The sequence below is a fragment of the Cetorhinus maximus genome, chromosome 32 (genome assembly GCF_964194155.1).
Source record: "Cetorhinus maximus chromosome 32, sCetMax3.hap1.1, whole genome shotgun sequence".
In the NCBI taxonomy this organism is placed as follows: domain Eukaryota; kingdom Metazoa; phylum Chordata; class Chondrichthyes; order Lamniformes; family Cetorhinidae; genus Cetorhinus; species Cetorhinus maximus.
Genome location: NC_135910.1, coordinates 9169584 through 9183927, shown reverse-complemented (window position 1 = coordinate 9183927; position 14344 = coordinate 9169584). Strand labels below are relative to the sequence as shown.

At 47.6% G+C, this 14344-nt stretch overlaps 1 protein-coding gene across 5 annotated transcripts in view; it reads left to right on the top strand.

Moving 5' to 3' along the window:
* Positions 1-14344, top strand: part of LOC144671471 (sodium/calcium exchanger 3-like) — a 269876-nt gene that overhangs the window by 79800 nt on the left and 175732 nt on the right. For 2 of the 5 annotated variants that reach the window (XM_078533404.1, XM_078533403.1), the window contains exon 1: positions 10385-10510. The exons of the other annotated variants lie outside the window; for them this stretch is intronic. The gene's annotated coding sequence lies outside the window, so the exon portion shown is untranslated. Of the gene's footprint in view, positions 1-10384; positions 10511-14344 lie in introns of those variants that run through there. 5 annotated transcript variants of the gene reach the window in all.

The following is a 14344-nucleotide window of genomic DNA, read 5'->3' as shown; positions in this document are numbered from 1 at the left end:
AAAGCGCTTGGGACATCCTGAGGCCTTGAAAGGCGTTATCAAAATGCTAGTCTTTTTACTTCTACACAGAAAGAAGGAAGAGAAAAGGACATGAGTTTCATTAAATCACCCATCCAGCAAGGTGTAACATCAAACACCATCGACCCATTTCCCCGCACCCATATAATTATCCAGTTTCTTGGCAGAGACCAAAAATGCCCCAAGTTCCTCCAATGAATCGTACGAATTTTCATTTTTGTACTTCTGATTTATGGGAAGAGGACCATGGTTAACAGTGCGTCAGGAATGGGAGACTCTTCCATCATTTTCCCGCAGTGTTGACATCGGAACTCGTGGGGAAAAATGAGGGCATTTGAATCCAAAGAAATAAAGACAGCCATTAACAAGCCCAAAGTAGGACAGGAACGAGAGCAGGCAGTGTGTCATCCCTGATGAAGGTGATCAGCCCCAGGGGAGATCTTCAACATGGGCCACAATTTTCCGGCCCCCTTGGCGTTGAGTGTCATGGTGGGCGTTGGGGGACAATATGGCAAGTTGGCCAAAAATCAGTTTCACGCCTTTGTGGAAACCGGTTTGCATTTGTCCGCTCCACCTGTCAATGACGGGGCACATTTCCCACTGCCGCACATTGGGATCCTAATTTCAATACTTTAGCATTTCATTATAAGCCTCGTTTGCTGGAGTCATTCCTCCCCCTCCACCCAGTCCACGCTGGATCATCCGGGCATGTTGGTGTGATTGCACATCAACGTGTTACACAACTGTACATAAGCAATGTGCAATTGGTGAGCTGCACTTCACTCGGGACTCCATGGTTTGTTTGCCCACCTTGCTTCGGGCAGCACTCACGGGCATCAGCGCCAGGCTTCACAGGCAGCACCACATCACTTTTAGCGGAGCTCACGGGCAGGTCTCTATCTGCCAGACCAGCCGTAAGGCGAGGGTGGCTTTTCAATGACTGCAGGGCTAGGGCTTGCTTGGGGAAGGGGGGAGAAGTGGCCTCAGGCAAGGGAAGAGGCTGCAGGGCGAGGGCTGGACTGGGGAAGGAGGGTATCCCAGGGTGTGTGTGGGGGCACATGTTGATCTGTACAAGTGGCCTCAAGATGATGAGGGCTGAGGAGGCAGACTACAGAGGAGATGAGGCCAGATGGAGATGTGAGGGTGTGTGTGAGAGAGTGAGTGGTGATGTCCCTTAAGCTGGCAGTGAGTGAGATGCCAGTGAATGTGTGATGGGCTTGTGAGTGTGAGTTTAGAGTGATGAGATGGTTGTCTTACTCTGGCGGCACGGATGAGATCATTCATCCTCTATCTGCATTGGATGGCCAACCTTTTGTGTGCAGCATTGGCACTGACCACCTCTTCCCAAGCCGGAGAGGTGATGTTGCTGCCCCTCCTGTGGCCAGGGTGGGGTAGAGGACATCGCGGCGGGACTCCATGGCATCCAGAAGTCATCCCCGGGCTGCGTCACTGAATCGAGGGGCTGCGCACCCCTTGGCTTTTGGGGCCATGTATTGGGCTGTAAGCATTGAACAGTGTACACGCACCTGTAGTTTAAATATGGCGCCCTGCTTGAGGAAGCGGCGAGGTTACTGCGTGGTGGGCAAATCGGAGGCTGGCTCGCCAGCAAGACGGGCGTGTTTCCCATGGTTGCATAATAAATGAGGTGGGTATGGTGCGAAAACCTGCCATTGCAGCCGGCGGGCAAAACGACTTTCTTTCTGCCCGCTACCGCACTTTGGGCAGAGTCGTCCCAGATTTGCACGTTGTCTTGCCTGAGATTCTCATCCTTGTTTTCAAGTTCCTCCATGGCCTCACCCCTCCCTGCCTTTCTACAAGTCTCCGAGATCTCTGCATTCCACCAATTCTAACCCCTTGTGCATCCTTGATTTCCTTCATCCCACCATCGCTGATGGCCGGGTCTTCAGCTGCTTAGTCTCTTAGTTCTGGAATTCCCTCTCTAAATCTCTCCACCTCGCTACCTTCCTTTCCTCCTTTAAGACTCTCCTTTGAAATCTAACCCTTTGACCAGACTTTTGGCTACCTGTCACCACCAATTCCTGAGATAAAAGGGTTGTCTTATGAGGAAAGGTTGTGCAGGTTAATAAGATCATGAGAATTAGGAGCAGGAGTAGGCCATTCGACCCCTCGAGCCTGCTCCACCATTCAATAAGTTCATGGCTGATCTGATAGTGGCCTCAATGCCACTTTCCTATCTGCACTTCATAACCCTTTACTCCCTTGTCAATCGAAAATCTGTCTAACTCAGCCTTGAATGTATTTAATGACCCAGCCTCCACTGCTCTTTGGGCCTATACTCATTGGAGTTTAGAAGAATGAGCGTGATCTTGTTGAAATGTATAAGATTCTGAGGGGGCTCGACAGAGTGGAGGCTGAGAGGATGTTTCCCATCATGGAAGAATCTAGAACTAAGGGGGCACAGTTTCAAAATAAGGGGTCTTCCATTTAAGAGGGAGATGAGGAGGAATTTCTTCTCTCGGAGGGCCGTTAGTCTTTGGAATTCCCTTCCCCAGAGAGCATTGGAGGCTGGGCCATTGAATATATTCAAGCGCTGAGTTACATAGCGTTTTGATTGACAAGGGAGTCAAGGGTTATGTGGTGGGGGGAGGTGGTGGGTGGGGAGGTGGGGGGCAGCCTTTCCTCACAAGACAACCCTTTTATCTCAGGAATTGACCGTGACTGGTAGCCAAAAGTCTGGTCAAAGGTTTAGATTTAGGTGGGGGGCAGACAGGAAAGTGGGGTTGAGGCCATAATCAGATCAGCCATGATCTTATTGAATGGTGGGGCAGACTCAAGGGGCTGAATGGCTTATTCCTGCTCCTATTTGTTACGATCTTTTATTCTTATGACCTAATATCTCCTTATGTGGCTTGCTATCAAATTTTGTATGTTCCTGTACAGCAGCCTGGGACATTTTGTTATGTTAGAGGCAGTGAGTGAACCTACATCACATGATCGGCCAACAGTTCAAGAAGGCGGCTTGCCACCACCTTCTCAAGGGCAATTAGGGATGGGCAATAAATGCTGGCCTGGCCAGCGACACCCACAACCCATGAAAGAATAAATTTTAAAATAAAAGGTAAGTGGAAGATTTTCTTGTTGAGACTGGTAAGGCTCTGGATAAGTAAGCTTGTTGAAGGCTGGCTGGATTTAGAAACAGAAGTTTGTGTAGAACATTGTGATAGAACAGATTTTAACTGCTTTCTGTCACTGGGGAATCAGTGATAAAGGGTCATAAAGAAAGTGAGGAGAGGTCAGTAGAAACCTCTGAGTGTCAGTGGATCACAGCGTGCTTTGGCCCCCAGAGGTTGCTTGAAGTTGGGGACTAGTTTGTTTTTCGAAAGTAGAGTGAGTTCCCCTTCGTAAATCCAGGGCTATGGGAGAGTCAGTGGCAGGGCCAATAGTCTTAAATTTCTCAGGACACACACAAAAGGCCCACAAGAGGGCAGATGGTAGCGAAGTGGTAATGTCACTGGACTCATTATTCAGAGACTTGGGATAATGCCCTTGGGTACACACGTTCAAATCCCACTGTGGTAGCTGGTGGAATTTAAATTCAATTAATAAAATCTGGAATATAAAGCCAATCTCAGTAATGGTGACCATGAAGCTATTTGTATTCCCCTTCTGGGAGGGACTAGAACTAGGGGGACACTGTTTAAAAATAAGGGGTCTCCCATTTAAGATGGAGATGTGGAAGAAATTTTTCCTCTCAGAGGATTGTGAATCTTTGGAGCTCTCTTTCCTGGAGAATGGTGGAGGCAGGGCCGATGTATATTTTTAAGGCAGAGGTAGATAGATTCTTGACTAACAAGGGAGTCAAAGGTTATCGGGAGTAGGCGGAATGTGGAGTTGAGGCCACAGTCAGATCAGCCATGATCTTATTGGATGGTGGAATGGGCTTAAAGGGCCGAATGGCCTACCCCTGCTCCTAATTTGTATGTCCGTATATATGTTCGTATGTAAATAGCCTCTTTCCAAACTCTAAACTGCTACAGTTCTCAGTGAGATCCATGATTAACTTAATTGGATTTGGAAAGCCTTCTACTAATCCAGGGAGAACGATTTGGAAAGCCCTCTGCTAACCCGGAGGGATTTGCACTGTGGTAATTTTACAACATTATTGATTTGTTTTCAGAAGTATTACAGCATCATTAAGCTCATGGGCTGCAATTATTGGATTACTCTAAGGTAGAGAGGGGAGCGAGGTGCTTAAATTAGAGACCTCTGCCTGTGAGGAATGCTTTTTCATTTGGCTCATACAATGTGGGCGACACAGGTAAGGCCTAGTTATACTTTGGAAGCTGAATGGCTTGTTAAGCCACTTTAAAGGGCACCCACATAAGAGTGTGGACTGAAAGAATGAAAGACAGATTTGCATTTATATAGCGCCTTTCACAGCCTCAGAGCATTCCAAAGTGCTGCACTGCCAATGAAGTATTTTTGAAGTGTAGTCACTGTTATAATGTAGGAAACGCGGCAGCCATTTTGCATACAGCAAGCTCCCATAAACATCAATGTGATAATGACAAGATAATTTTTTATCTGCTTTTTGTCATATTGATTGAGGGAGAAATGTTGGTCAGGACTCCCTTTCTCTTCGAAATATTGCCATGGAATTTTTTATGCCCACCTGACAGGACTGAATTCAGGCCCTGAGAGGGCTTCAATTCAACATCTCGTCTCAAAAGACAGCCACCATGCAGCACTCCCTCAGTACTGCACTGGAGTGTCAGCCCAGATGTTTGTGCTGAAGTCCTGGAGTGGGACTTGAACCCACAAAATTCTCACTCAGAAACGAGAGATCTACCCACTGAGCCTCGGGTGACTGGAGTCCCACATAGGCCAGACTGCCCAGAGGTGGCAGATTCCCTTTCCCTGAAGCACATCGGTGAACCGGTTGGGACTTTAGGAGATGAGCAGCTTTTTCAGCCATTTTCTAAAGTCTTACTAAACACTTACAGCGTTCAGTTTAGCTTTCCACTACCATGTAACTACCATAGCTTATTGTCAGGCCTGCTATTTGGGCCTGAGGATGCACATAAGCAACAGGGGGAGGAATTGTGGGCACAGAGCAAACAGCAAACACTTGGGCATCTCCATTTCAGAGATGTTCAAGAACTGTTGACAAAAATAGAATTGTAGAATCGTGCAGCGATTGAAGAGACCATTTGACCCTTGTGCCTCTTTAAAGGAGCTTTCCAATTAGTCCCACTCCCCCTGCTCTCTCCCCCACAGAACTGCAATTTAAAATAAAAAGTATTTATCCAATTTTTTATTGAAAGTTGTAATTGAAGCAGCTTCTGTCACCATTCAGGCGATGCATCTCAGATCACAACAACCTGTTGTGTGGGAGAAAAAAAAACCCCTCTCCATCTCCCGCCATGGTTCTTTTGATGATGATCTTACATCTGTGTCCTTAGTCTTCCTGCTGGTGGAAACAGGGAAAAAAAAGGCAATAGGAGTAGGAGGAGGTCACTCAGCCCAACAAGCCTGCTCCGCCATTCAATGTGATCTACCTCAATGCCACCTTCCTGCGCTATCCTCATATTCCTCGATGCTTTAACCAATTTCTGTCCTGAGCATGCTCAACGATTGACTTTCCACAGCCCTGTGAGGTAGAGGATTCCAAAGATTCGCCACCCTCTGAGTGAAGAAATTCCTCCTCATCTCAGTCCTAAATGGCCTGTCCCTTATTCTGAGACTGTGCCCCCTGGTTCTAGACTCACCAGCCATGATGTGATTATCTGCCCAGCAATCAGAGGTGGGCAACCAATTTAAATAATGAAAAGCCCTATTCCGGGCTGATTTCCCCACCCCTCACCTGGGGAGGCCACTGGGCTCATGGAGGCGGCTTCCCTGTATCCTTCCGAAGGAAGAGGGAGCTCTGTGGTTGGAGGCTCCATGAACCAAAGAGAGACCCGCAGACAGGGATGTCCACTCCCGCAGCCTGAACGGGCTACACCGAGGGGCCTGTCTGCTTGGGCCCCCCTGGTTTTAATTAATTAATTAATTTTAATTTTTCATTTATTTCTCTGAGGGCACCTCTATGTTGGGCAGTGCCCGGCTCTCACTGTGTGGCTGCCAAGGCGTCAGAGCTGCAGGCTTTTCTGATTGGGCCGGCAGCATCTGCAACCCATCGGCTGTCCGTAATTGGATGGCAATCCTGGAGGTGGCCAATTGGGAGGCTGCATCCGGTAAGATTGCCAAGCCGCTTCAGCTACCAGCAAGTGCAGGTCCGGGACCCCCATCTGGTCCCAGTGCCAGAGTCCTGAAGCTCACAGTGACCTCCTGACCCAGGGGGTCAGCACCACCCTGGTCTTCTGCCCATTAATTGAAGTTGGTGAGGAGGTTGGAGACTAAAGGCCCATCACACTGAGGAATTGCAAGCCCCACACACTCCAAGGTTGCCTCATTATTGCTCCCTGAGGTAGCTCAGCCACTCAGCCGCCGTAAAAACAATTGCTGCAATATGTGGGAGCACCTTCACCTTGACAACTGCTGGAGTTCAAGCAGAAGAGCCTGTCTCCTCAGGGCGATAAGCGATGGTCAATAAATGTCAGCCTTGCCAGCGATGTCCACATCCTGAGAATACCAGAAGGAGGACGGAATGACAAATACCTGGAGCAGCGTTGATATGTTTTTAAACCGCGGGAGCTGTTTTCTCCTCAGGGGATGTTGTTTACTCGAGTTAATGAGGCTGGTGTGAAGAAGCAGTATTAATGCACTCAAATGAAACAGGGATTATCACGGAATGATACATCACAGCAGGGCAGCAGTCGGCCGATTGTGCCTGCATCAGATTAGTGTTGTTGCCATCGGGGATTCTGAGAAAAACAACGTCTCAGACTCAGGCCTGAGTGGGAGCGTGCAAGAGGCACTTCCCTCTCTGTGTGTTATTTACTAATATTTGATGCAGTGTTATTATATTTAGTCTTTCCTGTGGGCAAGGCCAGCATTTGTTGCCCATCCCTAATTGCCCTTGAACTGAGTGGCTTGGCTGCCATTTCTGTCGGTCAACCACATTAACTGTAGGTCTGGATTTCCTTCTGTTGGTGAACCAGGTGGGGTTTTTAAACAACAATAATTTCATGGTCACTATTGTCAAGACTAGCTTTCATTTCCACATTTATTGATTGAATTCAAATTCCAGCAGGCACTGTGGTGGGATTTGAACCCACGTCTCCAGAGCATAATCTGGGCCTCGGGATTAGTGACATTACCACTACACCACCATCTCCCCATGGTGTGATAATGGAAGACTGAACCCAAGAACTTATATTGTTCAAATCCCAGAACGTTTTTGATCCACACGATTACTTTCCTTTCGAGTACTCTCCATCCCTGTCTATCTGTTGTTTCGATGTTTCTTTCATTGTCGCTGAATGGGTCAAAATCATAGAAAATTCAAAGCTACGTTTGACAACTTTAAAGGTGGAGGGAGCTTCACCCAGTGTCACGAGCCCAAAGCAAGAGGGAGCCCGATCAACAATGGGGCAAGACGAAAATGTAACAGAAGCATTTTGAAAGACAAGTTGAGGAATCATTGAAAGAAATACCTAAAGAATGATAGACTGAGGGAAAATCGCGTGTGTGAGAGAGAGAGAGAGAAAGAAATGGAAAAAGAGAGACATAGAAAGATGACCTGGATGTCCTGCTGTGGTTGAGAGGAGAGAATAAACATTAGCAGCAGAAAGTAGATCACAGAATGTTCGGGAAAATTTTAATTAAAGGTTCTGGTACATTTCTAATCACATGACTGAACAGAAATAGAGGGAGAGAATGGGAACATACAGAGAGAATTCTCAGTAACAGAACAGGGCATTGCAGACACCTACAGGAAACTGAGTGAAGATTAAAATGTACTGGAGGCAGGATTGGGAACAGGACAGAACAGTGTGCGATAAAAATCACAGACTGAAAACAAATCAGTAAGAATATAATTTTTGAAATGCACAGGAGTTAAAATCAAATTAAATCTGGAGCAACTTCTAGGGCATGTCCTTCAGGCCAACAGGAATGTGAATCAACAGGTGCTGGTTTCAGTTAGGGCTGCCAACCCTCCAGGATTGGCCTGGAGTCTCCAGGAATTGAAGATCAATCTCCAGGACACTGCTGTGTGCCACCCTGGAGAAAAATCATCGGAACATTTCTCTTTACCAGATATAAATATTGAAATGGGGGGGAAAAAAGGTTGTATGGCTGACAGTCAAGCGTCATCCAATTGGGTAATGAGTCTTTTTGCTTTCCAATTGGCGTAGGAAGGCCGCATGTCACAAGGATGGATGTGTTGGCCAATTAATGGCTGGAACGTGGGGGCAAGTCATGTGATGAAACCTCCAGGAATACATTTAATCACAGTCGGCAACTTTAGTTTCAATCCTGTCTTTGTGGTAAATGTTGAAGGTAAGACCCAGGGAGAAGAGGGAAATGAAAGGGAGAGGGGAATATGAGAAAGAAAGAGAGGCTTCCATTTATACAACGCTTCTCATGACCACTGGATGTCTCAAAGTGCTTTATAACAAGTGACGTAATTTTTGAAATGTAATCACTGTTGTAATGTAGCAAACAGGGCGGCCAACTTTCTCACAGCACACTCGCACAAACAGCAATGTGATAATGACAACATAATCTGTTTTAGTGATGTTGATTGAAGGATAAATATTGACCAGGGCACCAGGAATAATTCCGCTGCTCTCCTTCAAATAGTGCCATGGGCTCTTGTACCCAAGTAGACAGGTGGGACCTCAGTTTAATGTATCATCCAAAAGACAGCACCTCCAACAGTGCAACTCTGGAATGTCCAGACTTGATGTTTGTGCTCAAGTCCTGGCGTGGGACTTAGAAAACATAAAAACATGGAAAAATAGAAGCAGGAGTAGGTCATTTGGTCCTTTGAGCCTGCTCCACTATTCAATATGATCATGGCTGATCCTCTATCTCAACACCGTACTCCCACTCTCTCCCCATACCCCTCGACACCTTTAGAGTCTAGAAATCTTTCTATTTCCTTCTTAAATATATTCAATGACTTGGCCTCCACAGTCTTCTGTGGTGGAGAATTCCACAGGTTCACCACCCTCTGAATGAAGAAGCTTCTCCTCATCTCAGTCCTAAATGGTCTACCTCGTATCCTTATCCCCATATCCTTAAACCTGAACCTTGTGACTTGAAGACTGGAGTGCTACCAACTGAGTCACAGTGGCTGTGATACCCCAGGGAGAGGGGGATAGAGGCACCCCCAAGAAGGGAGGGAAATGAAAGGAAGAGATACCCCACAGAGGGAATGAGAGGCACAGGTGACTTAGGGAGAGAGGGGGATGAACCACAGCCTTGCCCTTGTTCACCCCCTTGTGGCTGGTGCTGATGGGTGGTCAGTGATTGGTTGCAGGCCCATAACCGTGGCCAGTTATACTACATGGTATGAGAAGTTGAAAGGAAGCACTTGTAGTTATAAAGTGTATTAAACTGTCCGCTTTCCTGCACTCTCGGCTGATGGGCAATGGCTGAGTCTGTGAGGGAAGTGAATGATGAGGGCACAAGTTGACCGTGCCATCCTCTCACCCTAAAGACCAGTTGCTTTGTTATAGCATCAGAGGCCTTAGCGCTTCCAGCAGAGACCTGAGAGAGGAAAATAGGCCGCAGCCTGAAAATCTGATGGAAAGGTGGGTGGAGAGAGTCTGAGTGGTGGCCAGGTGATTTCCTTGCCTTGCACCCTTGAGCTGAGGGAAATAATCCAATTTTGGTTGATTTTATCCCTTTGCTTTATTTTCATACGAAGCAGCAACAATGCAAATTGAATCTGATTCTTTCCCCTAAGCGAAACCTGAATGAACAAACCTGGTAAGCCTATGACTGTGTGCTCCAGTCAATACATGTGACAGGGAAAGAGACGTACCCTGGAATCCTTTCAGCATAAAGGAAAAAAACAAATGAAAGGCCGACACTGACTGTGGATCAAGGCTCCTGCCTGGGGACTAGGCTGGAGTGCCAAAGGAGAGGTTAGGTTGTAATTGCTGTGACAATGAAACACTTGGGAGATTGAATTTCTGCCTCTGATGTTTCGCCTTATTACTGAGAGGCAAGGGAGAACACTCACATTGCTCTTGGGCATAGCGTGCTGAGGTTGTAACGGAATGTTCCTACAAGATTAAAAACAGCCAAAACACAGCGGCCTGAATTTCACGCTTGGCGTGCACGCCAAGTCAGGACTGGAAGCGGAAGCAAAATATGCTTCTGCCCCCGATTGGCCCCAGCACGCTGGCTGGCCAATTAATGGAACATTGAAATGCTTCAGTCACCATCTTGCCGCATTGCAAAATGACCTGCGAGGGTTTATTGCTGTCACTGGTGTTCAACAACTTACCTTTATGTAGATTCCTGACTGGAGTAACGCACCCCAAGGCACTTCACAGGAAAGTTATCAGACAGAATTTGACACCGAGCCACATAAGGAGATATTAGGACAGGCGCCAAAAGTTTGGACAAAGAGGTAGGTTTTTAAGGAGCTTCTTAAAGGAGGAGAGAGAGAGTTGGAGAGGTTTATGGAGGGAACTCTGGAGCTTGGGAGCTCAGCAGCTGAAAACAAGGCTGCCGATGGGAGGGCGAAGAAATTCGGGAACGTCCAAGAGGTCAAAATTGGAGGAGCGTGAAGTTCTTGGAGATAGTGCTGTTTCCCCACACTAGCATCCTTCATCTCGATGGGCACTTTGCACTTTCATTGGTGCCCTGGTGTGCTTCCTTGGCATCCTGTCCATCCCTGCTTTTTTGCATCTGGTGCACTTGTGCAATCGGCCGCTGTTTCCAAGTATTCGGCACAGGGCAGATTCCAGAGTGTTTTTTTTACTCAATGAGGGAACAGGCACTTTCCATTAGAGCCTCCAACTGCTTTAAAAACAAATGTTAGCTGGAGAACCATTTTCAGACTGGGCATTGAGTCACTGTGTATCTGCAACATGAATGTCAAACAGCAAGAGAAGCATTGTGTCCTCGACAGGTTAATTACTGAGCACTTGTGCAGCAGCCAGTTGCCTGGGAAGCTCTCTGTGGGGATTTTACACTTTATTCTGTTACAGAAACAGCCACAAGGTTGAGCTTGTCTTGCGATGCTCATTGTGCAGTAAGTGAGTGTGACATTGCTGGGCCTCACTGAGCCTTTCAGGCACTAAAGGAGTTGGAAATAATGCAGAGTTCAACGGGGCAGCTTAATAGTCAGAAATGTTCTGGTGAGGGCCTTTGACTGGGGAGTAAAGAAAGACACAGAAAGACTAGCACATATCTCGTACTGCTCACAGCCTCGAGACATCCCAAAGCCAATGAGATACTTTTTGTAGCAGAAACAAAATATTGCAGATGTGGAAAGCTGAAATAAAAAGCAGCAGTACTCAGCAGGCCTGGCAGCATCTGTGGAGAGAGAAACAGAGTTAATGCATCAGGCCGATGATTGTTCATCAGAACCGGAAGAAGTTAAAGATGTAACAACAGCTCTGAGCAAGAATAGAGGCCGGGAAAATGGTGCAGGCGGAAGGAAAGAACAAAGGGGAACATCTGGCAGAACACAGGAGCAGGAGGAGGCTATTCGGCCCTTCGAGCCTGCTCCACCATTCAATAAGATCATGGCTGATCTGGTTGTGGTCTCAGCTCCACTTTCCTGCCCCACATAACCCTTGATTCCCTTGTCTATCCATAATCCATCTAACTCTGCCTTGAATAAATTCAATGATCCAGCCTCCACTGCCTTCTGAGGAAGAGAATTCCATGGACCAACAACCCTCTGAGTGAAAAAAAATTATCTTCATCTCCGCCTTTAATGGGGGATCTCTTATTCTTCAACTGTGTCCTCTAGTTCTAGCCTTCCCCACAAGTGGAAACATCCTCCTGGCATCCACCCTCAGGTTCTTTCTGTTTCAATAAGAACACCTCTCGTTCTTCTAAACTCCAATGGCTACAGGCCCAGCCTGCTCAACCTTTCCTCATAAGGTAAGCCTCTCATCCCAGGAATGAGTCCTCCAGGAAAGGAATAGTGCCAAGTAAAGGGAATGGTTCTGGAATGTGCGACAGCATTTTGAAATGCAGTGACTATTGTAGGCAATCAAACCTGGCAGTTATATTTTGCACACAGCAAGATCCCAAAACAGAAATGATATACATGAGCAGATCATCTGTGCTTTTAGTGATATTGGTTGAGGGATAAATATTGGTCAAGACACCAGGCAGAGCTCCACAGCTCATCTTTAAAATAGTGTCATGGAAAGTTTTACATCTACTTGTGAGGGTAGACTCTGCTCAATGTCTCACCTAGGGAAAGGCATCTATGACAGTGCAGCACTCCGTCAGTACTGCACCGGGCCCAGATTTCATGCTCCAGTCCCTGGAGTGAGGTTTGAACTTTCCAACTCGGATGGGAGGGCAACCCACTGAACCATGGCTGACACAGAGACAGTATTTAACAGCGGCAAGCGATCCCTCAGAGCTGGACTGAGGGCCTGATGGTTAAATGCAAAATAAAATGTTCCATTTAATAGATTAACTGTGACCAGCTTAATGTTTTAGATGAATATTTGCTGAGAGTAGGGTGAATGCAGAGTTAGGCTTAAAGTCCCTGCAGGACAAATGGTCTCATTCTGCTCAGTGTGGACACCCAAGAATGGAGTGTGTTAGAGTGTCGGAAGCTGTGAAAGAAACCATTGAAGACCTACGAATGGAGGGTACGGCGATCTGTGCATGGACATCTCAGGGTGTGGAGATCTGTGTCTGGTGACCTGAGGGTGCGGAGATCTGTGTGTGGTGACCTGAGGGTGTGGGGATCTCTGAGTGAAGATGTGTGTGTGTGGTGATCTGAGGGTTTGGGGATCTGTGTGTGGACATCTCAGGGTGTAGGGATCTGTGTGTGGAGATTTTAAGGTGTGGTGATCTCTAAGTGGAGACCTGAGGGTGTGGGATCTGCAGTTGAAGATCTCAATGTGTTGAATTGAAACCGCTTAGGCGTTTGCATTAGAGTTTAAACACGACTGACTGTGCACAGATACATGGCAGTATGTGGGGATCAGGGTACAATATGAACATGCACCCCACACAGCTTGTATTTTACTGATACAGTGCACCCTGGGGGAAGTAGGCTGGGATTTAATGTGGAGGTGTTGTCCTCGCCCACTGGTTGGAAAGTTAGGGGGGTAATCCTGACTCGGCTGGTCCAGGAAGCCACAGCGCTATTTTTCATGGCTCAGGCAATTAATTAGCTGAAACCATGGCTTCTGCCCCTCTAAGGTAGCAAGTCTGGCCTCCAAGAGTTGCCAACCAATCAGAGGGCTGGCAGCTCTTCAGTCCCAGCAGCAAAGAAGCAAATGCGAGGTGAGAAAAAACTTTTTCACGCAGCGAGTAGTTAGGGTTTGGAATGCGCTGCCTGGAAGTGTGGCGGAGGCAGGTTCGATTGAGGCATTCAAGAGGGCATTGGATAATTATTTAAATAGAAGCAACTTGCAGGGTTACGGGGAAAAGGCAGGAGATTGGCACCGAGTTAAAATGCTCAGAGAGCCGGTGCAGACACGATGGGCCGAATGGCCTCCTTCCACACCGTAACAATCCTGTGATTCTGAACCAAGCCAGCGACAGAAGCTGGAGAATGAGGTAAGTGGGCCAGGCTTGCCGGGGGTCAGTCAGGTAGGCCCCAGCAAAGCAGGGGTGCGAGCGAGAGGCTGGGGGGGACCAGCCTTTTCTGAAAGGGGTTGGGGGGCACCTCCATGGGGCACAGGGGCCTGATGAGGATGGGCCCCCCGCCACCTGTGCCCATAGGCAGGTCACTGGGGTACATCTGATGGCTTTGCCACATAGCATGGGCACCCTGCAACATACACAGCATGGTGAGACCCCTAAGCAGTCATTAATTGGCCACTTAAGGTCCTCAATTGGCCTGAGGATGGACAGGCTTCCCAAAACCTGCACCACCGCTGGTAAAATGCAAACAGAGGTAGATAGGCGATGAGCATGGTACCCTCGCCATCCCACCTAGTTTTATGTGGCCCTGCCCGCCAAACCCCTCCTGGGAAGGCTGTTGGGGATAGGGGGGCAAGGTGGGCAGGTGGTGTGTAAAATTCCGACCATAGTGCACATTCTAGGAAGAAGCAGCAACAATGTTCTGGATGATGGACTGGGACACTAACATTCTGTCTGAAACTGTTCAGGACAAAGGCAACAGCACCCAACCAATCAGTGGGGTCCGAGAGGGGATCTTAGAAAGGTTTGCCTTACCATTGTTGCCCTTATCTCAGAGAAAGGCTGATGGCTAAAGCAAGAAGAATGAAATGAGAGTTCTGGGTAAGAATCTAGT